This window comes from Lathyrus oleraceus, chromosome 7 (assembly GCF_024323335.1).
Source record: "Lathyrus oleraceus cultivar Zhongwan6 chromosome 7, CAAS_Psat_ZW6_1.0, whole genome shotgun sequence".
Lineage (NCBI taxonomy): Eukaryota > Viridiplantae > Streptophyta > Magnoliopsida > Fabales > Fabaceae > Lathyrus > Lathyrus oleraceus.
The window spans coordinates 171,307,947-171,314,035 of record NC_066585.1 but is presented as its reverse complement, the minus strand read 5'-3'; the positions used below and the strand labels follow the sequence as shown (position 1 = coordinate 171,314,035).

The 6,089-nt window shown below is 39.0% G+C and overlaps 1 non-coding gene across 1 annotated transcript; it reads right to left on the bottom strand.

The window, feature by feature from the left end:
- Positions 1-1,314: 1,314 nt before the first annotated feature.
- Positions 1,315-1,421, bottom strand: LOC127108869 (small nucleolar RNA R71). The gene has a single exon (XR_007796371.1). It is a non-coding gene; the product is annotated as a small nucleolar RNA R71 (small nucleolar RNA).
- Between the last annotated feature and the right edge of the window lie 4,668 nt (positions 1,422-6,089).

Below are 6,089 nucleotides of genomic sequence, written 5' to 3'. Positions count from 1 at the left end.
TGAAAACTCCTTTTCTCAAACAATCTCTTCGGCTGTGGTTTTTAATTTGAATTTAATTAACTTTGTCACAAAAGTGAGAAGCTATTTAATACGATTTTGCCACGAGAGTGGGAAATTAACTAAGGTGAGAACCAACAATCGCGAGAGCGTGAGGCTCAAGCTGGATAGTAAAAACTAGGCATTGATTTTAAAAATAGCGAGAGCACTTTAAAAGCAATTAGAACTTATTTATTTTCAAAAAGTATTTTTAACTTCAAATGGGACAGCGAGAGCGTACATTCTGACTTGAAGTTATAGGATGAATCAACAACCACGAGAGTGTGAGATAAAGTCTTTTAAATAATTATTTTCTACTGAAAGATATTTGGTATTTGAACTATATACCGGTGACTTATCGAATCCATGAAGATTAATGTGTTGCATACTGATTCCTCCTATTAATACTTTCTTAAAACTCAATTTCTCTTAGATTTAATTCTCTGCATCCGAACTTCTATAAATCATTCCCTTAGCTAAACAAAGTGACGTTAGTAGCACTAGTTTGACCAACGGTCCCTGTAGGTTCGATATCTTTTAAAACTAAAACGATTGGACTGTGCACTTGCAGTCAAGTACCCGATAGACTATATTCTATATATAGTCATGATACGTATCAAGTTTTTGGCGCCGTTGCCGGGGACCTGATTTAGTCGAATAGTGTGATTCTTTCGTTGCACGGTATAGACTAAGGTAAAAATAAAAACTAATCTTCTTTCCCTTATTTCCCCCGATTGTATGCTAAGTACTCGCTCACAAGGCGATAACTTAGCACCACCAATCTCAGAATTAGAGCGTTTCTTATATATAAGACGCCGAATACTAGAGTACCAACAAAAGTACGATATTCCCGATATCTTCTTTCCTACTAAACCAGAAGAAAAACCCACCATGGCTGAAGAAGGACCACAGAATCGTCCTCCTAAATTCTACGCTACCCCGTCCCAACAAGAACCTCACAACAACATTGTTGCCCCTGCTATCAATCGAAATGACTTCGAGCTGAAACCCTCATTATTATCAGCCGTCCAACAACATCAATTTGCAGGAAATCCTACGGACGACCCTAATGAACACCTGACCAAGTTTGTGCAATACACAGACACTGTAAAGGCGAATGGTGTATCTCAAGATGCGATAAGATTGTGCCTCTTTCCTTTCTCACTAAGAGACAGAGCTTGGGCTTGGTTGCAATCCTTGCCCTCCAACTCCTTTACAACATGGGAAGAACTGAAGAACGTTTTCTTATCCCGATATTTTCCGCCGAGCAAAACTGCTATGCTGAGAGCTCAAATCAATGGATTTCGACAAAAAGATGTAGAATCTCTCTACAACGCGTGGGAGAGATACAAAGACATGATGAGGATATGTCCACATCACGGTGTCGAAGACTGGGTGATCATTCACACATTTTACAATGGGCTTATGTATAACACAAGACTGACAGTAGACGCTGCCATGGGCGGTGCACTTATGGATAAGCCATACAACGAAGCCTATCAACTCATTGAAAACATGGCCCAAAACCATTGCCAATGGGGAGGTGAAAGAACTCCAGTAGAAAAGTCCCAAACAAAGAGTGGAATGTACGAAATCAGTAGCCTTGACCATGTCCATGCCAAGGTAAATGCCCTTGTTCAAAAGTTAGATAACTTGACCATACCACCTGCAGCCACCGTGGCTGCTGTAACTCCAAACTGTGAGTTATGTGTAAACCCTGGACACACTGCACAAGAATGTCAAATATTAGCAGGAGTCCTAACCGATCAAGTGAATTACGCACAAGGAAATCCTTATTCGAATACCTACAACCCAGGATGGAAAAACCATCATAATTTTTCGTACAAGAATAACAACACGCTGTATGCACCTGGCCAAGCACCAGCTGTTCCACCTGGATATCAAAAGCCAGCTAATAATGCTTCTAACATGCCTAGGAAGTCAAATCTCGAATTAATGATGGAAAGCTTCATAGCTACCCAAGCTCAGACAATTAAAGACTTCTAGAACAAAAACATACATACTAGCGAGCAACTTAAACAACTAGCAAGCAAAGTAGACGCCTTAGCCATCCACAATAAAATGCTTGAAACACATATTTCACAAGTGGCTCAACATCAAGCATCTAAAGCCGCTCCAGCTGGAACATTTCCTGGACAGCCGTAACCTAATCCAAAAGGACATGCAAATGTCGTTATACTGAGGAGTGGAAAAGAAATAGACGGACCCGTAGATCCAAGACTCCAAAACCCTGCCATGTACCAAAAACCAGACAAAACCTCAACTGAGCAGGTAAGTGAACCAAAGGAAATAGAAGATAACACCCGAGAGGCCGAAGAGAAAGAAAAACCTTATGTGCCTCCACCTCCTTATAAACCACCCATTCCGTATCCTCAATGACTCACAAGTTCTAAAACTGCGAGTCAATTTAGGAAATTTGTTGAACTTATGAAGCAACTAAACATTACAATTCCCTTTACAGAAGCCATCACACAAATGCCTTCATATGCCAAATTTCTTAAGGAAATCCTATCCAATAAGAAAAAGATTGAGGATAACGAAACAATTACACTTACTGCAGAGTGTAGCGCAATAATCCAAAATAACATGCCTCCCAAACTAAAAGACCCAGGTAGTTTTTCCATACCCCGTGTCATTGGAAAATTCGTCATAGACAAAGCTCTATGCGATCTAGGAGCCAGCATTAGGGTAATGCCCTTAACCATCTGTAAAAGGCTCAGTATGGGAAAACTAAGACCAACCAAGATGTCTGTTCAATTAGCTGACCGCTCAATCAAATATCATGTCGGTATACTAGAGAATGTCCCCGTATGTGTAGGACAATTTTACATTCCTATAGACTTCATAATCACGGACATCAAAGAAGATACCTATTATCTACTTGATGTCATAGACGAGTGCGTAAGAGAGATGGAAATGCAAGAAACCACATACTCTGATATAATGAAAATCCAAATCCCTCCAATCTTTGAAGACGATAATTGGCATGAACCATACCAAAATGAAAGTCTAAGCAAATGCTTAGCACTTACACCCAACCACATGCCATGCCCAAAGAAACCTGACTTGAAATTAAAAGCACTACTAAAGAACCTAAGATATGAATTCCTAGACACTGAACTAAAAAGACCAGTAATAGTCAACGCTGACTTGGGATAGATGGAAACTGAAAAGTTACTAAATGTCTTAAGAAAATATCCAACTGCGTTAGGATACAACATCGCCGACCTAAAAGGAATAAGTCCTTCTATCTGTATGCATCGCATTATGCTGGAGGAAGATTGTAAAACATCTAGAGAACACCAAAGAAGGATCAACCCAATCCTAAGTACGGTAGTCAAGGATGAATTAAAGAAGCTACTAGATGCTGGAATCATATACCCGATCTCCGATAGTCAATGGGTTAGCCCCGTTCATGTAGTACCCAAAAAAGGGGGTGTTACAGTTGTTAAGAATGATAAGGGCGAATCTATAGCATAAAGATTTATGACCGGAAGTAGAATGTGCATCGATTATAGAAAACTAAACAAAGCCACTCGGAAAGATCATTTTCCTCTGCCCTTCATTGACCAAATGCTTGAACGATTGGCTAAGCATTCTCACTTCTGCTATCTAGACGGTTATTCAGGATTCTTTCAAATTCCAATCCATCCTGACGACCAAGAAAAGATAACCTTGACATGCCCTTATGGTACATTCGCTTACCGACGAATGCCATTTGGATTATGCAACGCTCCCGCAACATTTCAAAGATGCATGATGGTAATCTTCGCTGATTTTATAGACGACATCATGGAAGTCTTTATGGACGACTTTTCTGTTTGTGGGCAGAGTTTCGAAGGATGTCTATCAAACCTTGAAATGGTACTCGAAAGATGCGTAAAGGTAAATCTCATTTTGAACTGGGAGAAATGCCATTTCATGGTCCAACAAGGAATCCTGTTAGGTCACGTGGTATCTGTAAGACCCTAATTTTGACCCTAAGATCCATCATGGCATCACATCATTGCTCATTGCATTTTTGCCTCAAGGATCATAACATCTTGGCTCCTTACCCTAGGGTTGGGACTTGTGTGAGTGGTATGAGACCACCAAGCATGCTTGAATTGTATATTATTGCTTTTCTTATTTTTTTTACTAACCAAAAGCACAAAAATATGTCACTAACATCTTTTTGGTTTGAAGCTCAAGCAATCATGAGATCCAAGGCTCCTATGAGGCCCCTATGCTCAATGAAATGACCAGATGAAGATGAAAGCAAGCATGACAATGGTCCCCAAATCTCTCAACCATCATATATGTCTCCCAAGTATCTCAATTTGTCAATTTGATCAATATAAACCAAAGGGCTTGAGGATTGTTTCCCAAGGAAACCCTAATTCATCTGTGCATTGACTGTGCCTTGCTCATGAAGCAACCTCAACCTATGATCAAATTCAATCAAGGGAAGTTATTTAATTCATTATTTTATGCATATATGAGCCTATTTGAGTATCCTCAATCATTCATTCATCAAGATTTGAAGTTTGGACTTGAGAAGTTGATCAGTCAAGTCATCTGACTATTTTGAAATCCACTGAGACCTAACTTTTGATGTGTTTGTCAAATGGTGATGACCCCAAAAGAAAACATATTCTTAAGAACCATATTAACAACTTTAATGTTTATTAAAAATCCATTTGAAACTTGTAAGGTCATCATTTATTTCAAAACATTATAGGTCATTTTGGCTGAAACCCTAATTTTGGGTCAACTTCCCAAGGACCTAACTCCTTCATTTTTTATGATTTTGAGGTGGGACCAATTGAATTGGAAATATTAAGATGTCTTATTCAAATTTTATGTTGGAAAAAATTTCATAATCCTAAAAGGAACACATGTGATAATACAAAACATTATAGATCACTTTGGACCAAAGCCATTGAATCTTGAAAAAGTCCAACTTCAAGTGCCCATAAAGTTCTCATAAAGTATCCAAATGATTCAAAATTTAAGTCCAAATTGATCATCTTGAAAAGATATACAACTTTGATGTTGGAGGTTTTTTCATTTGAGGCTTGCATCATTGAAACAAAAGGGCTTGAAGTTGGTCACTTTTGGCAAAATTTTCAAAGACATGTTTTGTACATCAAACTTCATGGCCAGTTTTCACAATTTTTCAAACTCCAAATGGTTTTTTGTCCAACATATCTTGTGTTCCTTATGTCAAGACCTTTCTAACCATTACCCACATGCCTATGTTTGGAATTTCTATGTATGACTTTCGAATAGAGGAACATTTGTGACCATTTATGCATTTCATGATTAATCTTGATACACAAGCAAATGCCATTCAAATCACACGTCTAATTCAACTTGGTTTGTGTTCAGCATTCATTTGCATCAGCTTTTGGGCCTCACATGCGCCTGTACAGGCCCATGCATGGAGGACCCAAAGCTTCATGCACACGAGTTCCACTCACTCTCCTTGCAGCTTCAGCTATAAATAGATGCATTGCTTCATTCAATTCTGAACCTGAAGGCGCCTAAAACTCTGCTGGAATTGAATCGCAACCTCACACCAAAGGACTTTTGCATTTTCATTTCACTTTTCAAGTTTGATTTTCAACAACATCTGTTGATCTTCAATACTAATTCCTAAGCCTTGCACTCATACCATACCTCAAGATTCAGCTGCAAGCAAGAGATTAGTTGGACCGTGCTCATCAAAGCCGCACTTCAAAGGTTTCTATCTCAACTGTTTTGCTTCGAATATAACTATATATTGTGCTTTGCTTGAGTTTGCTTGGTTTTCTGAAGTCCTCGTGTGAGAGGCAAGCCAATGGTGGCTTTAATTTCATGAATTGATGCACTGCAGATCAAGTACCTGGATTTTCCATCTCAGATTTCTCCTTCCATAGAGATCTAGAGAACAATCCAAGTTACAGGAGTGATGTACATCACCCCAACTTTAATTTGATATAAAGATCATGTAGTTTGGTTGAGGTTGCAAAACCTGCAACTGGTGGCTGGAATCCGTTTGCTCACCGGAG